The sequence below is a fragment of the Schistocerca cancellata genome, chromosome 7 (assembly GCF_023864275.1).
Source record: "Schistocerca cancellata isolate TAMUIC-IGC-003103 chromosome 7, iqSchCanc2.1, whole genome shotgun sequence".
In the NCBI taxonomy this organism is placed as follows: domain Eukaryota; kingdom Metazoa; phylum Arthropoda; class Insecta; order Orthoptera; family Acrididae; genus Schistocerca; species Schistocerca cancellata.
Genome location: NC_064632.1, coordinates 112,161,470 through 112,186,497, shown reverse-complemented (window position 1 = coordinate 112,186,497; position 25,028 = coordinate 112,161,470).

Here is a 25,028-nt window from a genome sequence, read left to right as displayed (position 1 = left end):
GACATGTACTAATGGACCGCGGCCGATTTAAAGCTACCACCTAGAAAGTGTGGTGTCTGGCGGTGACACCACAGATTCGACTGTGAAAAAATTGGGACTTTGTACGCGCAGTTGAGCGCCCCACAAACCAAACATCATCATCATCATCTTGCCTTACAATAGCGTTTCACAGGCACACATAGGCCGCCGTCGTCTTTAGAACAACGTGTTTTAGACAGTGACCATACAGCAGTCAGTTGATTTTCCGGGGGGTCTACATCCACATCTACATCTACATCTACATGATTACTGTGCAATTCACATTTAAGTGCTTGGCAGAGGGTTCATCGAACCACAATCATACTATCTCCCTACCATTCCACTCCCGAATAGCGCGCGGGAAAAACTAGCACCTAAACCTTTCTGTTCGAGCTCTGATTTCTCTTATTTCGATGATCATTCCTACCTATGTAGGCTGGGCTGTGGGAACGACAAAAAACGGCCAGTAATGTGCATTGACTATGTAAATGTAGCCCATTTTAGTGTAAGACTTCTAGTCTTTGCTGATGTTATCGAGAAAAATAAACGTTGTGGAATATGAGTGGATTTCATTCCTGGCTTACGTAATTGCCACCCCCCCCCCCCCCCCCCTCCCTGTAAAGAAGACCGTTGTAAGCCACAGTAACATTTTTCGCATTACATTCGTTAAACATGGAAGGCGCAAATGCCTTTTTGCAAACCATTGATGTCAAGAGCTGGTAGCTAGAAACTTTAGAACTTTCCCCGCTGAAAGACGACAGAAAGAGGGACACGACGAGATCACAATCTCCAGCAATCACAGCCGCGCCGCGAGAGCGCACCCGTCTACATCTACATCTACATCTACATGATTACTCTGCAATTCACATTTAAGTGCTTGGCAGAGGGTTCATCGAACCACAATCATACTATCACTCTACCATTCCACTCCCGAACAGCGCGCGGGAAAAACGAACACCTAAACCTTTCTGTTCGAGCTCTGATTTCTCTTATTTTATTTTGATGATCATTCCTACCTATGTAGGTTGGGCTCAACAAAATATTTCCGCATTCTGAAGAGAAAGATGGTGACTGAAATTTCGTAAATAGATCTCGCCGCGACGAAAAAGTCTTTGCTTTAATGACTTCTATCCCAACTCGCGTATCATATCTGCCACACTCTCTACCCTATTACGTGATAATACAAAATGAGCTGCCCTTTTTTGCACCATTTCGATGTCCTCCGTCAATCCCATCTGGTAAGGATCCCACACCGCTCAGCAATATTCTAACAGAGGACGAACGAGTGTAGTGTAACCTGTCTCTTTAGTGGACTTGTTTGCATCTTCTTCTGCCAATGAAACGCAACCTTTGGCTCGCTTTCCCCACAATATTATCTATGTGGTCTTTCCAACCGAAGTTGTTCGTAATTTTAACACCCAGGTACTTAGTTGTGGTGGGTATTATCTCGTGCCGGCTCGTTCACGTCAACTGCATAACGTCTACAATTGCGAGCACCACCGTTTTTACGCTCACACAACTGGACATAAGGTCTGCGGTCTTGGAGAACATTTTCGCACAACAACGGATCACAAAAGACAATGAACAGTTTAGACTGTCAATTAGCAGTTTGGACCAGAGAGCGACGATGGTAGTTTCCGACGTTAATTCTACACCCACCTCACCAACAAACGTACCTCCCGCTGAAGACTTAGCTAATCACACACTGCATGAAGATATCTGAGCAGAGGCTTCCCCGAGTACATTACCAAGAGAAACGTGGAGACAGAGACACGTCGGAATTTTGGAGACTTTTCGCGCGATAGTGGTTGTTGGTATTAATATCTGACTAGCCGTAGCTACAAATCTGGCGGCAACTGCTAACGCCTGATATGCAGCTGACATTAATAGTATATGCTGGGCAACCGTTGGATAAGTTACTCCAAGTGGGTGACAGAGCATATGCTACATTGGAGTCGACTGCTGTGACATCCGTAGCAGCGGCAACAACCAGCGGCCCAGCAGACGGCAACAAACACGCAGTGGAGTTCCTGTAGGAGCCGATGCCGCATTCCAGTGTCGCATATTATCGACAATCGTCGAACATAACTGGGAACTCCGAGAGGTACAGACCAGATTGGCATGCAGTTTCAGAACTTTGGGTTAACTGACAGACCACAATTAGAGGACGCCGTTGCGGAGTACATCCAACCTACAGCCCCTACACACCAGTCAAGCTCAAGCCAGCGACGGTACTATCTGGTGGTACCACAGGCAGTTCGACTCCCGAGCAACCAAGTGCACAATGATGTGTGAGTACCCGAATGGAAAGGGCAGTCAGAATCAGGTACAGTGACTGCGACATTCATAAATGGCGCAGGCCTCGTAAGAAGTGGCATGTCGCGCGGATGGGCACACGTGAAGGTAAGGGCCATGGTGGCATGCTCACTTCCATTCCGACGAGCCACGGCATGGCATCACGTCGGTTGCATGTGGTCGAGCTTAAAGTTTTTAAGGGGCTCCGGAACGCCCTATACTTGCAATGTTAAAATAACGCTTATAAATTACATCTTTCCTCACAAAGTATTTGAGGTAGGAAGTTGAACTTTTTACAGATTATTTATTGGAATATGGGCTACAACTTAACACAGGGATTTTACAAAATTTTAGTTCAGTTATTAAAGATGATTTTTTTTTCAAATGTAATGAAAATTCACAACATTTTTTTGCAATTTTTTATTTATATATTCAAAAATATACAGTTTTTTGGAAAAAGGCTGTGTTAAATTATGCAGAAGGTGCTGTGTAACATTTACTGAAAGTTTGAAACAAATATGTTTGGAAGATCCTTAGAAAACATGTAATTAGTATGAGAAAATAAAAGTTTTGGGAATCGAGCGACAAAGATTGGATTAACTTTTTAGTGCATTCCAGGTCCATAGGATGGATTATCTTCATCCTCTGCAAACTCCTCCTCCAGCTTCCTCTTGTTCCTCCTCCTGTTTACTCTTGCTTGTATTTCTAGACTCTTTACAGCCCTGTCTGCAGCCCGAAGGCGTTCCTTGTCTAAAGCAAGCATCGCTCGTGCCATGTTAGAACCTATCTTCATTCCCATATTTCTAAATACCTTGCACCTTACAATGTTGCCATCATTGAAAGTCGCAACAGCAACTTTACTTTTACTCATTATTATACTTCAACAAAACAGAGACTCAAGAAACAGAATTAATTACGAATATTTTCGAGATAACGACAGAGTAAATAAACATGAAACAATCGACAATCACACCAGCGATATATATTGAACCATCACAGGTTAGCCACAACACATACTTTATCTCACATCACTAAAATGTACCTGATGAACACGGACGTTAATAATAACACCATTTGACAGCAGTTTAACAGCGCCACAGTAGGTCACGCCCATGTAGAACACATTTCAAAAAAAATTTAAAAATAGTTGTAGTCTTCGGAATTGAATAAATTATATATCTATTAAAAGGAAATAGTCTGCAGATTCAGAAAACGCTAAAAAGTAAAAATTGAACTTTTCATGATTTTGAGCCTTTCCGGAGCCCCTTAATAGACACCAGCTCAGAGGTCAACACCCTTCTGGTCACGGACACAGTTAAGGCGACTGCACATGATCCCTTACAGTTGCTAGATATGAACAGCTCCAATATCAATACGTACGGGTGCAAAAAGCTGATGACAGACATTAGTATTTCTACTAGACACATGTGGCATTTCGTGGTGGTGGGCATTATGCAACCTGTATTAGGTGCTGATTTTCTGTCGCACTATGCATGGCCATAGACTTGGTAAATGCCTACCTTATACACTGATAAGGCAAAACATTACGACTACTGTCCATCGCGACGTTGTGTGCCGCCTGGTCGCGTTGTGTCCACGTGACGCTATAGCAAAAGTATGTAAGCGGAGCAGACACGGACGAGACATCACTCTAGCTAAGATATGGGCTGCAAACGGAGAAATCCATTGAGTTAAGCAACTTTGACAACATTTATTTGATGTCCCCGACAGCGACGTCATCTTTCAGTAGTACGGTTGTACGCGTATCAGAGCCAAAACCGTGCTACAGTGGTTTGAGAAGCATTATAGTGAACTCATGTTGATGTCTCGCGCACCAGATTCGCCTGCTGTAAATCCTATGGAACCCATTTGGTTCGCTATCGGGCGCCATCACCACGTACGCAAATCAGCAGCCCGTTGTTTGCTCGGACTACATGATCTGTGCGTAGATATATAACGCCACATACATCCACAAACCTACCAACAAACTGTCGGATCCATGATACACAGAATCAGAAGGTATTTCGTTCCAAAGAGGGACAAACAAGTTAGTAAGCAGGTGGTCAAAATATTTTTGCTCATCATTGCGAGTGGGACACAAAATGTCAGAGTAAAGGGAATTTGGAGAGGTTCTATGGACAACATAATAAGAGTAATCAATAATGCGAGTAAACAGTCCACGCTGCAAGGCTCCGTGAAGCCAAGCAGCGTTAAACACAATGTTGTTGTGGTCTTCAGTCCAGAGACTGGTTTGATGCAGCTCTCCATGCTACTATATCCTGTGCAAGCTTCTTCATCTTACAGTATCTACTGCAACCTACATCCTTCTGAATCTGCTTAGTGTATTCATCTCTTGGTCTACGATTTTTACCCTCTACGCTGCCCTTCAATACTAAATTGGTGATCCCTTGATGCCTCAAAATATGCCCTACCAACCGGTCCCTTCTTCTAGTCAAGTTGTGCCACAAATTTCTCTTCTCCCCAATACTATTCAATACCTCCTCATTAGTTATGTGACCTACTCATCTAATGTTCAGCATTCTATAACACCACATTTAGAAAGCTTCTATTCTCTTCTTGTCTAAACTATTTATCGTCCACGTTTCACTTACATGCATGGCTACACTCCATACAAATACTTTCAGAAACGACTTCCAGACACTTAAATCTATACTCGATGATAACAAATTTCTCTTCTTCAGAAACACTTTCCTTGCCATTGCCAATCTACATTTTATATCCTCTCTACTTCGACCATCATCAGTTATTATGCTTCCCAAATAGCAAAACTCATTTACTATCTTAAGCATCTCATTTCCAAATCTATTTCCCGCAGCATCACCCGATTTAATTCGACTACATTCCATTATCCTCGTTTTGCTTTTGTTGATGTTCATCTTATACCCTCCTTTCAAGACACTGTCCATTCCGTTCAACTGCTCTTCCAAGTCCTTTGCTGTCTCTGACAGAATTACAGTCTCATCGGCGAACCTCAAAGTTGTTATTTCTCCTCCATGGATTTTAATACCTAATCCAAATTTTTCTGTTGTTTCCATCACTACTTGCTCAAAATACAGATTGAATAACATCGGGGAGAGGCTACAATCCTGTCTCACTCCCTTCCCAACCACTGCTTCCCTTTCATGTCCCTCGACTCTTATAACTGCCATCAGCTTTCTGTACAAACTGTAAATAGCCTTACGCTCCCTGTATTTTACCCTTGCCACCTTCAGAATTTGAAAGAGAGTATTCTAGTCAACATTGTCAAAAGCTTTCTCTAAGTGTACAAATGCTAGAAACGTAGGTTTGCCTTTCCTTAATCTTTCTTCTAAGGTTAGTCGTAGGGTCAGTATTGCCTCACGTGTTCCAACATTTCTACGGAGTCCAAACTGATCTTCCCCGAAGTCGGCTTCTACCAGTTTTTCCATTCGTCTGTAAACAATTCGCGTTAGTATTTTGCAGCTGTGACTTATTAAACTGATAGTTCGGTACGTTTCACATCTGTCAACACCTGCTTTTCTTGGGATTGGAATTATTATATTCTTCTCGAAGTCTGAGGGAATTTCGCCTGTCTCATACATCTTGCTCACCAGATGGTAGTGTTTTGTCATGACTGGGTCTCCCAAGGCTGTCAGTAGTTCTAATGGAATGTTGTCCACTCCCGGGGCCTTGTTTCGACTTAGGTCTTTCAGTGCTCTGTCAAACTCTTCGCGCAGTATCATATCTCCCATTTCATCTTCAGCTACCTCCTCATCCATTTCCATAATATTGTCCTCAAGAACATCGCCCCTGTATAGACCCTCTATATACTCCTTCCACCTTTCTGCTTCCCCTTCTTTGCCTAGAACTGGGTTTCCATCTGAGCTCTTGATATTCATGCAAGTGGTTCTCTTTTCTTCAAAGGTCTCTTTAATTTTCCTGTAGGCAGTATCAATCTTACCCCTAGTGAGATAAGCCTCTACATCCTTAAATTTGTCCTCTTGCCATCCCTGCTTAGCCATTTTGCACATCCTGTCGATCTCATTTTTGAGACGTTTGTATTCCTTTTTCCCTGCTTCATTTACTGCATTTTTATATTTTCTCCTTTCATCAATTAAATTCAACATTTCTTCTGTTACCCAAGGATTTCTATTAGCCCTCGTCTTTTTACCTACTTGATCCTCTGCTGCCTTCACTACTTCATCCCTCAGAGGTACCCATTCGTCTTCTACTCTATTTCTTTCCCCCATTCCTGTGAATTGTTCCCTTATGCTGTCCCTGAAACTCTGTACAACCTCTGGTTCTTTCAGTTTATCCAGGTCCCATCTCTTTAAATTTCCACCTTTTTGCAATTTCTTCAGTTTTAATCTACAGCTCATAACCAATAGATTGTGGTCAGAGTCAACATCTGCCCCTGGAAATGTCCTACAATTTAAAACCTGGCTCCTATATCTCTGTCTTACCATTATATAATCTATCTGATACCTTTTAGTATCTCCAGGGTTCTTCCATGTATGCTACCTTCTTTCATGATTCTTGAACCAAGTGTTAGCTATGATTAAGTTATGCTCTGTGCAAAAGTCTACCAGGCGGCTTCCTCTTGCATTTCTTAGCCCCAATGCATATTCACCTACTACGTTTCCTTCTCTTCCTTTTCCTACTGTCGAATTCCAGTCACCCATGACTATTAAATTTTCACTACCTGAATAATTTCTTTTATCTCATCATACATTTCATCAATTTCTTCATCATCTGCTGAGCTAGTTGGCATATAAACTTCTACTACTGTAGCAGGCGTGGGCTTCGTGTCTATCTTGGCCACAATAATGCGTTCACTATGCTGTTTGTAGTAGCTTACCCGCACTCCTATTTTTTTATTCATTATTAAACCTACTCCTGCATTACCCCTATTTGATTTTGTATTTATAACCCTGTATTCACGTGACCAAAAGTCTTGTTCCTCCTGCCACCGAACTTCACTAATTCCCACTATATCTAACTTTAACCTATCCATTTCCCTTTTTAAATTTTCTAACCTACCTGCCCGATTAAGGGATCTGACATTCCACGCTCCGATCCGTAGAACGCCAGTTTTCTTTCTCCTGATAATGACGTCCTCTTGAGTAGTCCCCGCTCGGAGATCCGAATATTTTACCCAAGAGGACGCCATCATCATTTAATCATACAGTAAAGCTGCATGCCTTCGGGAAAAATTACGGCTGTAGTTTCCCCTTGCTTTCAGCCGTTCGCAGTACCAGCACAGCAAGGCCGTTTTGGTTAGTGTTACAAGGCCAGATCAGTCAATCATCCAGACTGTTGCCCCTGCAACTACTGAAAAGGCTGCTGCCCCTCTTCAGGAACCACACGTTTGTCTGGCCTCTCAACAGATTACCCCTCCGTTGCGGTTGCACCTATGATAGGGCTATCTGTATCGCTGATGCAAGCAAGCCTCCCCACCAACGGCAAGGTCCATGGTTCATGGGGGGGAATGAATTTATATTCTATACTAAATCATTGATGACAGTTATACCGTAAGCGTAGGTGCACATAGTATTCTTGACCTATGACATAACTACGAATAAAAACAATGATTCAGGAAGAGTAGAATTTGTATTTTTATTCCAGCCTATGTTCACTGAACATTTGGCCTCATACACCTAATACTCACATTTAGTAGTTTTTGGTGTCCACCAGAAAAGCAGGAACCAATCACAGCTAAGCAAGTACATGATGTAAATACATTTGAATTATTTAATCATGTGAGAGCTTACGCCGGATGGAACTGGTCAGAATTTGTAGTGGATATAGGAATTTACGAAGTATAATTATTTAGATTTTAGTTTCTGGTTTCTTAAAATAGTGGAACCAATGTTAATAACTGTGCGAGAAGTGATGTGGCATATCAGAGGTGCTAGTGGTGGTACGTTACAATACTGTTCTCTTATTCCCACCAGAAAATCCCCTTTGGCAGTATTGAATCGAACGCGGAACCTACACGTTGCAGTTACTTACATCGACCAATCAGCTACCGTGGGAGACTCATTTACACACAAAATAGTTGTAAAAAACAACGTAGATGCTTATAAAGTGTGTAAACAGGTGATAGCAGAAATACAGTTGCAAAAGTCAGTTCCTCATATCTTCTTCATTAAGACCATAACAACATTAGGTCGTCTATCCACATCTTCTCTTGGTTACTTTTGTGTTTCCGAGATAAGAGTGTGGCATTAGTGGCACTTCCCCCGACTCTGCTACGCTACTTAATCTCACTAACTTCTACAGACAAATGACTAATCGCAAAAATAACCAGCTAAAAGGCTACCTTCACTGAATGAAATATATCCAACATCAAGAATACACGAAACGACATACATAAAGCATCTTTCAAGTAAACATCAAACACACAAAGTGAATGTATCATTCTCACACGACAAATTACGAATATACCCACACTGACGGATAATACACCGACTTCCACGTTTTGCTTCGTGCAGTGAGTAACGGTGCCTGTGAGCTCTATTACCAGTTAACGTCATTCTTCTTGAAAAATTTCTCTCAAACTGTGCCGAATCAAACTGGGTTAAGGAACGGTAGGTCCTATTCGGACAACACATATGTCATCGGACAAATAACTGAAAAGCTCGTCAAATTTAATAGAGAAACACATCTGATGTTTTCTGACTGCATGAAAGCCTATGACAATGAAGATAGTGGAACAATTCAATAAACGCACGAATCGTCATTGCTGGAAAAGAGAATGTTAAAGTAACAACAAATCTTGGTTTACGACAAAGATGTAGTTTGTCTCCGATAATTTGTAATTTCTATGTTGATGATAATGTCTGAAATAAATAGTCTTACATCAAAACCTTAACCAACGAAATTATTTAATGGCAACTCTCTTTGTTGACGACCAGCTTTTATGGCCACCGTGAGGAACTCTTCAAAAAGATGTTTATAAATAAAATATAACTTCCAACAGACACAACTTAACAGTCTCGACCAAAAGGACAAGAGCCATGGCATTTAAATGTCAAGACACAGTCCCAAGCAATATAAACGACCAGACAACAGAGACAGTGTATGAAATGAACTTTTAGACACGTACCATCTCATTCACAAACGAAAAAGAGAAACAAAAAAAAAACAAAAAAACTGAAAGATTCAGTTGTGTTAACGACATCATATACAAAGCCCTGAGCAAAGTGGTGAAGAAAGAATTCCTAGTAAAATTGTAAAAGTCAGCGGCTATACTGTCAGACTTGGAAAATTACAGCTGGAAATCAAGAATATAGGCTGCGGATATGAGCAGATGGCTGTAGACTGCCTAATACAATGAGGAATAAAACAAGGGGACAAGAAGTAGGACGTAAAAGCATAAATGAACAGATCAAGGCGTATAGAACTAAATGAGAAATCCTGCCACAAAAATGAATGAAAATATACTGCATAAAATAGCAATGAATTATCAACCAAAAAGGAAAGGATCAATGAGTAGATCAAGAAAGATGTGGAGAGATCAAGAAGAAATAACCACATGCAATAGAGACACCGGTCAAGGTGACGTAACAAGTAAATGCCCCACATAAAAATAAACACATACGGGCACTGCACTGCTTCTCATCGTCAAACAGGATGTTCCTCTACTACGCTAACAGAAAGGAGGACGATTAGTACTTGAAGTACTTGAAGTACCATCGAGTTCATAAGAAGCTGATGAAAAGATTCGAAACAATTGCAATTGAATTCAAATTTCACTGATCCCTTTTAGCCACATAACCGATTTTCGAAAAACTACAGTCTACTGTAACGCTTTGCAGGCCACCTAGAATTCTCCACGAGATACTGCGAAAAACCTACAAGTAAGTCTCAGAGTTACCGAGCCCAGAGGAGTTCTTGAAGACTGCCAAACATTTAATCTTCTACCAAGTGAGCAATATATTTACGGAGTGATTATCTTTTAACCAGTAAGCGCTACCTTTCCAGGACGATTAGTTTTGGCTCTGAAAACGAACTTTGCTTCTCGCTCTTCTGGTAATTACACAATTCTAGTTGTTGCTTTCTCTTGCCAGGACCTCTTGCTCTTTTCGTTTCCATCATAAAATTCTGAAATTTTATTGTCAAATTTGTGAAAATTTCTCTGATATTGATGCAACCCCATGAAATGCAGTAAAGCAATTTAGCGTGCACTAGGTAGCTTCCCTCAAGTCAACAATGCTCGGATTAGGGAAAAATCAGCTTTTCCTACGGTGCCACCAAGCTGAGATACATCCAAGTACAGCTGCAGTCTCCATGACAATAAATTACACCTTTACTGCGGAATTTTCTTACGCTATAAAATAGTTCTTCATGTCAGATATCGCATCCGTTAAATAGAATTAAAATTCATTAAATCTTTCAGGATGGTTCACAAAACCGTTTATATTTTACGTCGCTATTGGTAAGGGACTAGCCGTGCATTTGTAAGCGAAAAATCTGTAAACATAATGTACGATATAAAATAATCTGCAGTAATTTACAAGCATGTGTAGTGAGAGGCATGTGTTTTACTACGCAAGTATAACCATTTATATACGATGAAAACAAATAACTATGTACGAAATGTGATCGCTTAAATAGGACAGCCAGAAGTTTGTAAAATGGAATAGGTAGAGAAATACGAGTCTATTCGTTCATTGATGTCCGGTCGAAGTGAAAATAAAAAATGTTCTATTTTCAACAGTTAACTACACATTCCAGCTAATTCTCTACACAGGCGCCATTCCGACTCAGACGTTGTCATAGCGTCGTACCAACTTTTCATAGAAGCCAGAAGCCGGTGTTTTCCACCAATTCTCTACGCTGCCCTGCGGCTCGTTGTCTGTGTTAGACTGTTGTTTCATAGCCAGCGGTTCATGTGTACAGAGATGAAACTCAGAGGGAGCCAAGTCCGGACAGTATGGTGGGTGATCAAACACCTTCCATCGAAAACGATAAAAGAGTTACTTTATTGCCCCTGCAGCGTGCGGCCGAGAACTTTCATGAAGAAGTAAATGCACAACAGTTAAGTTATGTGGGCTGCATGAAATCAGGAGAAATCTCTCAGTGGGGACTCCTACTTGGCGGGAGATTCTATTTTCTAGGCATCTTTAAGTGTTCACTGTGCGCTCAGAACAGAAAAGCGCGACGTGTCGCCATCGACGGGTACTAGAGACAGTGTTCAACACACCTGTGCAAAGCTCTGTTGTATTTTCGGTATGGTTTCCATTTTGTGACCGATCGGTCCTTCATAAGCGTATAGCCCTCGTACAAGCAAGTGGCACAAAACTGTGAAAGTATTTGTCTGGAATATAGGCTTATATGAAAATAAGTTTTTCGACAAGTGAAATGGAAGTAAAATATGGACCATATACAATATAAACAGGAAGAGAACAGAAGCTGTTGAGTTATAGGGCTGTAGAAGGACTCTAAAGATTTAATAAGTGGGTAGAGTAACATAGGGAACTGAATGAAACTGGACAGGAGCTTTATAGTGCAACATGATTGAAAGAACATAGATTGACTGGACACATTCTGGGGTTGTAGAAGGAGACGAAGGCTTCATAACTGTAATAAATTTCGAATCGAAGTAGTTTACAGTAGCTACGCAGTGATGAAGAGGTTTGCACACGACAGACTTGCGTGCAGAGTTGCATACATTCAGTCTTCGGACTTGGGGCCACAAAACCATAAAGATTAATTCTTACTGTACATGAATACCAGTTGTGCTGCTTGTATTAGCAATCAGTGGGTGCCATAATAATATATTCAGATTCTGTTCAACGTGATTCTCCCAGTCTTTAGCCCTCTATAGTTGGCGCTTTCAGTTTTTCCGGCTGGTAAGAATGTTTGAGGTAGCGAGTACGCACCTGTGTTTTAGGTAACGAAATGTAGCAAAGCACTGTAGAGAACTGGGGAATCAGGGACGTACATCAGTTAACAACTGTAAATTCAGGATTTCCACACACTCACGTGTCTGGGCGGGAATTGTTCGGTGCCAGGGAAATGCCACCACTTTTCAGAGAAGTTTTCAGAGCTATAATAGCGCTCTATACATGTAGATGAATTTGCGAACCAAATATCATCATTATAGAACAGCAAAGCGGATTGGTTGGAGAGATGTAGATAAATTACAACTAAGACGTGTTCTTTTATTCTCCTTTGTTAGCCATCAGTCTTGTGACAGGTTTGATCCGACCCCCCACGAATTCCTCTCCTGCGTTAACTTCTCCGTCTCAGAGTAGCATTTGCACTCTACATCCTCAGTTATTTGCTTGGATATAGATTACCTGCTGTCTTCCCCTACCTTTTATCCTCCACAGTTCCCTCTAATACCATGAAGGTCAGTCCGTGATGCCCTAACACATGTCATACCGTTGTGTCCCTTCTACTTCTCAGTGTCTTCCATATGTTTCTTTCTTCGCCGATTATGTGGAGAACCTCCTTATTCCTTTGCTTATTAGTATACATGATTTTCAACATTCTTGTGTAGCATCACATCTCAGACACTTCGATTCTCTTCTGCTCCGGCTTTCCCACTGTGCATGATTCTGTACCACACAATTCTGTACTCCAAACGTACGTTCCCAGAAATGTCTTCCTCAAATTGAGGCCTAGTGGACTTCTCATGACCAGGAATGTCGTTTTTTCCAGTACTAGTCTACTTTTTTATGTCCTCCTTGCTCCGTCCATTATTGGTTATTTTGCTGCCTAGACATCAGAATTCCTTAACTTCATCTACTTCGTGACCATCGATCCTGACGTTAAATTTCTCGCTGTTCTCATTATTGGTACTTCTCATTACTTTCGTCTTCCTTCGATTTACTCTCAATCCATTTTATGTACACATTAAACCATTCAACAGATCCTGTAATTCTTCTTCACTTTCACTCAGGTTAGCAATGACATCAGCGAATCTTGTTATTGATATCCTTTCACCTTGAATTTCAATCCGACACCTGAGCCTTTCTTTTTATTTCCATCATTACTTCTTCAATGTACAGATTACAGGGGCGAAAGACTAAATCCTTGTCTTAAAACTTTTTTAACCCGAATTCTTCGCTCTTGGTCGTCCACTTTTATTGTTGCCTCTTGGCTCTTATACGTATTGTATATTACCCGTCTATCCCTATAGCTTATCCCTATTTTTCTCAGAATTTCAAATATCTTGCACCATTTTACATTGTCGAACGCTTTTCCCAGCTCGACAAATCCTACGAACATGTCTCGATTTTTCTTTAGTCTTGCATCCATTATCAAACTGATCGTCATCTCATAAATTCTCAATTTTATTTTCCATTCTTCTGTATATTATTCCTGTCAATAACTTGGATGCGTGAGCCGTCAAGATGATTGTGTGACAATTCTCGCTCTTGCCAGCTCTTTTAGTCTTCAGAACTGTGTGAATGATTTTTTCCGGAAGTCGAAGGGTATGTCGCCTGATCCACACATTCTACACACCAACGTGAATAATCGTTTTGTTGCCACTTACCCCTATGGTTTTAGAAATTCTGATGGAATTTTATCTATCCCTTCTGCTAAAGTCCTCCAAACCTCTTTTAAATTCTGATTCTAATAGTGGATCCCCTATCTCTTCTAAATCGACTCCTGTTTCTTCTTCCCTCACATCAGACAAATCTTAACCCGTCATGGAGATCTTCAATGTACTATTTCAACTGTTCGCTCTCTCCTCTGCATTCAACAGTGGGATTCCCGTTGCGCTCTTAATGTTACTACCCTTGCTTTTAATGTCACCGAAGGTTGTTTTGACTCTCCTGTATGCTGAGTCTGTCCTTCCTACAATCATTTCTTTTTTGGTTTCTTCACATTTTCCATGCAGCCTTCCTATTCATTTCATTCCTCAGTGACTCGTATTTCTGTATTCCTGAATTTCCCTGACATCACCACCTGAATTTATTACAGTACACAACTGGTCTCTTCTCAATAATTTTATCTTGGAACTCTTCCGTTGGTCTGTGTTTGGATAGAAAAACAACAATACGGTAGTTCTGGTTCCGCCTTGATGCAAAACAATTTTGTTATTTATTTATTTATTTCCAAACTAGTTTCAGCGACAAATATCGCCACCATCAGTAGGTTCTGGGATTCTAAAACATGCAGAAAAATCTTAGTCATAAAACATTATTACATTTATGCTATTTGGTTTTAAATATTGTTTTATGTTAATACTATCATAATACCTTATTTATTATGCATCACAGAATGGTTTTACAATTGTTGCCACTGTTTCTGGCATATTTTCCGCGTTTTTCTGTTAGTGTTTTCTTCGGCATAAATCATGTTACGTGCGAAGGTAAGAGGGGCTGTTAGTAAACAAATACAAAAACGTGAACCTACGTATGTCAGTGTTATGTAATTGGGATTGCGGTAGCGTTGTGGATACAGTTTTGGTGTGTACTACGTTGTTACTCACGTTCGTTGTTCCTTATCTTCGTTAGAAGCTTGCAGCTACTTTTATACACAGAAAAACATAACTTTCGCTCCTCGTTCATAACCCAAAACATTACGCCACTATGCTGTTCGCATGTGTCGCGAGAAATGTTTCGCATGTTGCGAGAAGGTTATAACAATTGTAACAGGAGTTCTGACGACTTCTGTTCCTTATTTATATCTCTGTGTGTGATGGGGGAATGTTTATTTTGTGTGTGTGTGTGTGTGTGTGTGTGTGTGTGTGTGTGTGTGTGTTTTCTGTTCTGTGACCTGTGTCAGTTCCTTTAGAGCGGTAAAGAGTGTGTTGTTGCAAAGTGTCTCTTCCGCTATAGCCCTTTGTGTGTAATAATTTTCTTCTATTGATAGTTGTCGGCATAAACTGTTGATGTGTTTCAGGATGTGTGGATCACTTTCGATGATATTAGTGGTGTTGTGGTTTTTGTTCATTAGGTATTCCGCGAAAATGGAATGTTTCCTGTCGCTCTTTAGAACTCTCATGTGCTCCTTGTACCTCGTTCGGAAATTTCTGCTTGTTTGTCCTATATATTCGGTCTGACAGGAGTTACATGTGAGTTGGTATATTCCAGCATTGCTGAACATAATGCACTCTCGTTACCAAGACGGAAAAATGGAACTCTCTAGTCTTAATAACAAACGCAGAATACAATGAGAAAACCGAAAATTTTCTGGAAGAGAATAAAATAATCAAGCTAACCTGTGACCCAACACCAAGGTACCAACGGGACCGTAAGATTCTCTTAAAAAACATCACACAAAACCTTCACACAGAACCAGACAAAAAGAATGACAGAAAAGAATCCTAAAGCCCCACTCTTAACAAGCCTACCAAAGGTTTACAAACCTCTTCCCCGGTCACGCTAGTGGCGGACTTCAGTAAAGCCCCACCCTACTTACTAGGGAGACACATGCACACATTCCTGCAGAAAACATACACGTACACAAGCAACAGAAACCTCAAGAACACTGAAGACGTAATAGAGAAAATTAAGGACATGAACATCCCACCAACAGCAAAACTGGTATCTTTTGACATCATATCCCTGTGCACGCACATACCCACAGAACAAACATATTGTAGAACAACACGCTAATCATAAAACAAAACTATTTCACTTTCGATAACAACTTTTATTTGCAACACGAGGGGCTACCCGTGGGGTCCCCCATCAGTGGAACTTTCGCCAACATTTTCTTGCTTTATGTAGAGGAGAAAATGTTAAGCAACACTGTAAAACAAGAAGGGTGCAAAATAATCTACTGCTACTGACACGTGGATGACATAATCTGTGTCATACATGAAACACAAAACAGGATAGAAGAGCTACACAGTAACATCAACACAGTACAAAGACAAACCCACCTCGCAATTGAAATAAATAAAAATTTTTAAAAAAGAAACTAAATTTCTTAGATCTTTCAATTACAAGAAACAACCATCAACATGAATTTTCCATCCACAGAAAACCCACATCCACGAGCATTGTTATCCGTAGCTCATCCAGCCACCTGACTGTGCATAAACATGTCAGTTTCACACACATGCTCCACAGGATAAACAGAACACCTCTTAAACCAGAAAACTACGCGCAGCTGTTAAATATAATCAAATGAATCGCTGTTGAAAACGACTACAAAACAAACATCAAAACAAACTCAACAACAAGGTAAAAATGAAACATAAAAATAGTGGTCACCCACTCAAGAGCTCATGCAAAGGACCTGAAAACTCAAAGGCAGAACACACAGACAACGCAGCAGACCACACCACATCTGTGAAAAGAAACAGATGGTCGACACTAACATAATATAATAAAATAGTACACAGAATTGGAAATATGTTGAAGAAGCAAAGGATCTCAATAACGTTCAGAACAAACAACGCTAAGACCGACTAAAGAACCTCAGACAGGTGACTAGAAGATTACTTCAACATAGTGTTTCTTCGGGATTTTCCCTGATTTCGACGATATATTGCCGACGTTTGGGAGGAACGCCATGGACTTAAGCAGCTCCTTCTCCTCTCGGTGTGTCCGCCGCTCGTGGTCTCGCGGTAGCGTTCTCGCTTCCCGAGCACGGGGTCCCGGGTTCGATTCCCAGCGGGTCAGGGATTTTCACCTGCCTCGAGATCACTGGGTGTTTGTGTTGTCCTCATCATTTCATCATCATCCAGGAAAGTGGCGAAATTGGTCTGAGCAAAGGTTGGGAAATTGTACGGGCGCTGATAACCACGCAGTTGAGCGCCCCACAAACCAAACATCATCATCTCCTCTCGGTGTTGGGAGTGGCCACGTTTCTTCCTCCTTAAAATTGTTCTAATCTAGAGAGTATTCTTTGAGTACATATAGTGTTAGCGTTAAACAAAGTGTCAAACAAAACTGAGAAATATACAGGAAACAGTCGTTAAAATCTGTTTATCGCAGGTCTAGGTCGATTTCAACCAATGTGTGGCTAGCATCAATGCTAAAAACATATAAGAATACATTAAAATAAGACATGTGCATGAATCGAAACATATTAAAGTTGTATAATCTTTGTATAAGAGTAGATGATAAAGTAACATACCACTAAGATGCAAGTCATACCACCATTATCGTTTGCATATACAAAGAGCCTGCGCCAGACTATCCACGTCAGTATTTCAGTACACAGTGAGACTGTAACGTCCCCTTTGAAAAATTAAGAATGACAGTGCTGGAAAAACTCTTACGTTATTTGATACAGAGACAGCTGAGTAAAACTGAACGTACTCAGACAGTTCTCTCTTTACTTATTCTGATCATCACTAAACTGACACACAATATTTTTAGCGCGACGCAATCTGACTTTCAATAATCCCTACAAAAGAATGGCCCTGACTAACAATAACCTATACGTTTCATGATTCACTTACGTCACAAAATGTTCGTTACTCGAACTACTGCAATAAAGCGAGCGCCAATACTGCCAGCTAAATAAAGATTCTAACTACCGAAGGCACTAACAACTGATAGGCATAATTAGCAAATGAAAGATTTTGATAGAGAGCAAACAATGTATTTACCTCAATAGCGTTCAAAAGTCATATACATTTTTGTGACATCCAATTAAACAAATTTCCTTTTTCTGTCGGACACACGTCCAGATCGTTCGCCCATAACTCTGGCATCTCTCTCCTCTGGCAGCTCACCTCCAACTGCCCATAGCTATGCACTGTTCACATCCAACTGCCCAACACGACACAAGCGAATATTCCAACAATGAGTCCATCCAGCCACAGACTGCACACAGCACAGTCAGCGATTTTCATACAGAGCACTACGTGGCGTTACCAACATAAAACCCTAAACAGCCTACTTACAAGACCACTGTTTACAATTATCGCACAGCTGACCATGATGTACGTTATAATGGTGATCAGGGACCTCTGTACATATGTAGTTCAAATTACAGTATTGACCCATTACAATAGCACCCTTCCAGGGCTCATACATGAGAACATGTTTAATGTTAAGTGACACCAATAGCCAGCTTAAAGTCTAATCATTTTACGAGTAGCACCAAACTAACCAACAAGTTATACAGTCTTATGGGAAACTGGCCGTGAATGTATTGTGAAGTGTAATGTGTCTTGTTTCTTATAAAGTATCTTTGCTGGTACGTAAGTTCCTAAGCCTTGTCGTACATATATTTAATTCGATCTGAAGTTAAAATGAAGCCAACTGTGTTTTAATAAATAGTTTTTCGTAAAGTTTTATTCTTGAAAGCAAGAGCAATTTATATTGTCATTACTTACTTCTTCAAACAGCAATATGTACAAACTGCTGTTCGTTCACACAGCAACCACCAAGCAGCTTGATCGGCAAATCGCTAGCGACTGCCTTTTGTAATAATTCGTATCCTAGCAATTTTTAACAAAGTTTTTAACGATTGTCTTTTATGTTTATCGGATACTAGCCTCATTGTTTGAACGAGGCCACAATTACGACATATACCGGAGTTAGCTGTGTAACAATTATTATTGTAAACAGGGGCATTAGTGTGAACTCAAATACTGACATTGATGTATAATAGTGGGTATTTGTATAGGCAAGCGATAATGATAACTTGAGTTAGATCTTACCGGTACATTATCGTCTACACTTGTACAAAGCTTATACTACTCTAATCCTCTTTGATTCGTGCATGTGTCTTAGCGTAGCGTATTGTTACACGTTTTTAACACCGATGATAGCCATATGGCTGAAATCTAGCTAGATCTGTTATAAACAGATTGTCAGCGACTGATTGCTGTATAATTCTCAGTTTTAATACAGTCGCTGAACACATCCATTTATACGGACTAGGACCGATAAGGGTGTAACTCACCTGAAATTGGCTGAATAGTTTCCAGCCGAAATATCGTAACGAGGTATCAACGTCGTCCTGCTGCAATCCCGGATCCTGACGGAATGTCAGCCACGGTCATCAATTTGCGTTGGTACGGGGAACGTGATGTCCAACACGAGGGAGCCAAGGTAGGCAGCACGGCAGAGAGGGGTGAAGAAAAATCCTACGGGGGAGAGTTTCCCCGGTACATCCGGCGCTGCTCCCCGCATTCATCCCAGCGCGGCCCGCGTCTTGAGTTTCACAGGCGGTCTCGCCGCCGCTCGCGGACCACATAATAGGCCGACCGCCCCCTCGTGTTGTGTAAACGGGACGCTAACCAGCCTCCAGTATAAATACTAATTCGTCCGCAGCGCCGCCGAGACAAAGGCTTCATTATTGCGCTGCCTTTGTCCCGCGGCGGGCGGTAGGAATCCGTCTCCGCAGCCGAGACCCCGGACCTCGTCGAGGCGGGCCAAAGTTTTCCCGCAGCCGTGTCGGCTCGGGCGCTTTCCTTTTCATATTCGGCCGCCCCTCTCCCCGGCTGGCCGTCTACGGCGCTCATTTTTCATGCGCTGTGTTGGTCCCTTTCTAAAGGGCTCGGAATGCCCTGTGCGCTGCGACAGCTTTCTTAGCAACACACGACACCTTGCGTCCGCGTTCATTACGGCTCGGCGGCTGTCGACAAGATGAGACCAAACGCCCCCGCCAGCTCGCCGGACGTTCACACACACACGCACACACACACTATTTCTTAATAACGCCTCGTACGCACTTACGTACGTCTGTCACGCTGGAAACCTCCCCCGCTGCGCCGCGCCGCGCCTTCTACCCCCATTGTTATGTCGGGTGTACGCAGTGGGAGAAGCACAATGGTCCGGAGTGAATCTCGCTCGCCGCTATTGTCGCCGTTTTACGGAATATACTTGTCTCTCCGCGAAGCAGGTGCGAGGAAATAAAGTCTCAGCGCGCGACAAGTTTACGGCCCATTGGCCGTAGCGGCGAGGCCAATCGGAAATATATGGCTGTGGAATGAGGCCGTCTGTTGATGACGTCGGAGTGCTGGCCCCGCAGCTCATCACAGCCTCGATTTTATGTAAGTTGTGAACGCCTGTAGCGAGAGGGAAATTTCTAAGCAACTCCAAAGCTATGGTGCTACAGTTCCATCTTCTGCAATTACCTGCTTCCTTGTCCTGAAACTCGTATGACAGTTTATTAAATTTAAAGAGTGCACTGTTTGAGAGAGAGCCTCTACGTCTGAAGTGGCACAGTTAGAAGGGAGCTGGCACTGGAAAGGTGCTGGGAAATAAAACTTGGCATATGCTCCAGAAAAGACACTTGTCTGAAAACAACACTTAAGATTAATTACCATAAAAATTCAGATAGTCAACTTCGCTTTTTATTTCAAAACGCTTGCTTACGACAGTAGAATGACTGACTCTCTCAGCTCAAACAGTTCTTTAAAAGAATTCAAAGACGTAGAATGTTAGTTAGTGAGTAATAATAATTTAGCAAAAAGACTTCGCTATTGAAACAATATTTAAGCAAATGAGCAACCATTTGAACTATTAATAACTTAATTACAGGAGGTATATAAAGATGAAATTTAATTAGTTGTAGTCTTTGCTGCCCATGGTTCAGCCTATATCCGACAAACAATACCAAAATAGAGAAAAAAAATTGTATAAGAAATATTGATAAGAAGCAGCATTCAAGAAGGTTAAAGACTAGGTCCAGATAAACCAGTGAGCCGCCATAACAACGGAATGTAAGGACAAGTGGGAGCAATACAACTTATAGGTACGATTAAGAAAATGGGACCCAGCTATTGCACGAACAAGCACGCTCAAAATACTGAACTACTAACAAAACGCACACTACATATTGAAGAATATCTTTTCAAAATCATAAACTTCAAGCAAATGCCCACGTTACACCAAAAAATTAAAAAAAAATGGCTATTATTGGGCAAACAGAATTTCCGCTCAAAAGATTTTTCAATTTAAACAACATTCAAACAATGACTAAAAAAAAAGCATACTAATGCTTTAGAACGTGAAAGACTTGAACTGGCTCATGCTTAACAGAACCTCTTCAGCTCGACAATCACACGCAGATATGGCCAACACACAACAGTTCAGCTCAATAAATAAATAATAAAAACGACGCTAAGAAACTTGGGGTTGCTCGTGCACTATACACATGTGGAAGACATTTGTTAAACACATAGATGGCAAAAGGCAATAATACCGCTACTGTTGCACATCCCTTGGAAGTGAGCCGGGCGGGGTGGCCGAGAGGTTCTAGGCGCTACAGTCTAGAACCGCGCGACTGCTACGGTCACAGGTTCGAATCCTGCCTCGGGCATGGATGTGTGTGGTGTCCTTAGGTTAGTTACGTTTAAGTAGTTCTTAAATTCTTGGGGACTGATGACCTCAGAATTTAAGTCCCATAGTGCTCAGAGCCATTTGAACCATTTGAACGTTGGAAGTGACTACACTTAACAACTGAGCACAAGCACGTCACGGGACCAAGCAAAATGCTTATCAAGCAAATCTATATCTATCCGCTGCTCCAATATGTTCGTATACCCACGGACCAGACAGCAAAGGCGAACCCAGGTCGTCTTGGAACTCAAGTGTCGTGTTTCTCAGACAAGTGAGATTAGCAATCCAAGACCCACTCACAGGACAGCGCAACACTGAGAAATGCTCGTCGCTTTACAGCCCCACGGAATGAACATTGGTCTCTCCTCAGGAACATCCGTCTCCAGATAGCAGCAAGGCAGGACTGTGAGAGTCAAAGCAGCTCGTGTAAAGTGGCGGCGCGCGCCTATAGAGATGGGGCCCCTCCACGCCCGCACCAACGTGGTGACCAAACCAAAAGTTCTACTGTCACCTCCGTAAACATGTTAGTTATCTAGTGGGTGGATCACAGGATGCTGGGCTGTGATGTTGTCCGTGCGTCTGGGTAAGGCTACGCATTAACACGGTCCATCAGGTGATAGATAGTGGACGAAACGCGAGTGAGGGTAGCGATTTGAAGAGCAGAGGGAAAAAAGTGCCATGGCTCGTGCCGTGGGAAAAAAACCTCTGCGACAGTGGGATGGGTAGTAAGAGCAGTAGTGGCTTACTAGCTGCGATAGTTCATGCAAGGTTGGATTTGTTAGTATAGGTATCATGCATCATTACCGTGACAGGCGATGGCGATGTGTCCCAGTTGCTGCGGCTGCTACTTTCCTGGAACAATCAATATCGTTATACAGTAGTGGGAGATCGGCCATAGATCATCTCACTGTGTGGGGGATGTGTGGAGCTTCTTTGCATGCAGTGTACGGTACGGCTTCCCTGTATGGTGCCAGTTATTCGGCAGTGTATTTCAGCTGGATATCCAGTAAATGCGTCTGATTAACAGGGGCTCGCCCGTGCCGTTATGTTTGCGTAAGCTTGGCCATAGATGTTATGTCCTTGCAAGTATGTCTTTTGGTCTTTTATGTTTCCATCTATGGTTGTGGTCGTAGTTCCCCAGATTCAGAATAAACGGGTTCTGCGAATGTCTGGAGTTTCTGTATAGTCTTGTGGTGAGTTTGTGGATTACCTCCGTGAGAGTCTCAAGTCGGTATTCCCGGTGAAGGTCCGCGATGCGTGTGTATCGTGGAGCATTGCTTATGATTTTGAGTACCTTGTTTTGTATGAGCTGCAGACGGCGCAGGCGTGTAGGCGCAGCGTATCCCCAGACGGGAGCTGCGTACGTCATCAGGGGTCGGATAAGCGCGCCCTCTCGCCAACTTCCTGGGGGGAGGTGGCTTAGGTCCCACCTTAGGCGCAGCCTCGCGCTGTCGGTGAGCAAACGGTACTGTGCACGGCTCAGTCTGCCTGAAAGGAAACTTTTTCGATTTCGCTCAGACTCCTTTACTCTGTCTTCTGGCAGCTGTAACTCACGTTACTGTCGTGCTGTTCAGTCTGGAGACTTATTCGACGCAGCTGTCCATGCTTGTGCGAGTCCTTTCATATCTGGTTAATGAATTCACTACATCCAATCGATCCTGCTTCTGCAGTCAAGCCTCAGTTTCCTTTTACAGTTTTAATTCCCCAACACTTCACCGTTCCTCAATGCCTCATGATTAGGCCCACCTTTTATTTATTTACTTATTTATTTATTTTGCATCCAATACATACATACATACATTAATCCTTGTTCCATAGATCATGAATAGGACATTTCTTCATGATGTGGAACGTGCCACTTTAACATAAGTTTTCTTTACACAAAATAATTAATTAATTAATTAATTAATTTTTTTACGGTTACTACTTCATATCTAAGAATTCATCTATTGAGTAGAAGGAGTTCTCATTCAGAAATTCTTTTAATTTGCTTTTAAATGTTGGTTGGCTATCTGTCAGACTTTTAATACTATTTGGTAAATGACCAAAGACCTTTGTGGCAGCATAATTCACCCCTTTCTGTGCCAAAGTGAGATTTAATCCAGAATAGTTAATATTATCCTTTCTTATAGTGTTGTAGCTATGCACTTCGCTGTTATTTTTGAACTGGAACGGGTTATTAATGACAAATTTCATAAGTGAATATATGTATTGCGAAGTTACTGTGAATATCCCGAGTTCCTTAACTAAATGTCTGTAAGGTGATATTGAGTGGGCTCCAGCTATTATTCTGATTACACGCTTTTGTGCAATGAATACTTTCTCTCTTAATGACGAATTGCCCCAAAATATGATGCTCTATGAAATGGCTGAAATGACTCTGAGCGCTATGGGACTCAACTTCTGAAGCCATTAGTCCCCTAGAACTTAAAACTAGTTAAACCTAACTAACCTAAGGACATCACACAGATCCATGTCCGAAGTAGGATTCGAACCTGCGACCATAGCGGTCTCGCGGTTCCAGACTGCAGCGCCTAGAACCGCACAGCCACTTCGGCCGGCCGCCATATGAAAGCAGTGAATGAAAATAGGTATAGTAGGCTAATTTACTGATATGTTTATCACCAAATTTTCGAAAACCCTAATAGCATAAGTAGCTGAACCTAACCGTTTCAGCAGATCATCGATGTGTTTCTTCCAATTCAATTTCTCATCAATACACACACCCAAAAATTGTGAGTATTCTGCCTTAGCAACAGACTTCTGTTCACAGCCTATATTTATCTATTGTGTTATGCTGTTTACTGTACAGAATTGTATAAATTGTGTTTTCTCAAAATTTTGTGAGAGTCCATTTGCAGAGAACAACTTAATAATTTTCTGAAAGACATTATTTGCAATTTCCTCAGCTGATTCTTGCTTCTTGGGTGTGATTACTATAGTTGCATCATCAGCAAAAAGAACTAACTTTGCATCTTCATGAATATACAGTGGCAAGCCATTAATATATATTAAGAACAATAAGGGACCCAAGACTGAACCCTGTGGGACGCCATTCTTGATACCTCCCCAGTTACAGGACTCTGCTGGTTTTTGTAGACTATTTGTACTGTTAATTTCAACCTTCTGCATTCTTCCAGTTAAATATGAATTAAACCATTTGTGCACTGTCCCACTCATACCACAATACTTAAGCTGATCTGTACCCAGGCCCTGAAACATTGCACTTGACGTTTGCGTATGAAGTTGGCAGTGTAACAGAGAAACAAATGAAGAACGATAGGCGCTAGGCGTTCAGAGTGGGGCGCCAGCCAATCACAGCGCAGTGAGCACTGCTGTTACTCACGTGCTGTGACGTCAAAGTTCCCGCGTTGCCGGCTTTGTTTAGTGAATGTGCATACAACGTGAATTGTATGTTGTTTACCGCGTGTTTTCGTTGTACTGTGTGCTATATCGTTGTGACTTTTGTTACGTTGTGAGTTTAGATACTTGGAAAATGCCACCGAAAAGACTTCGTTC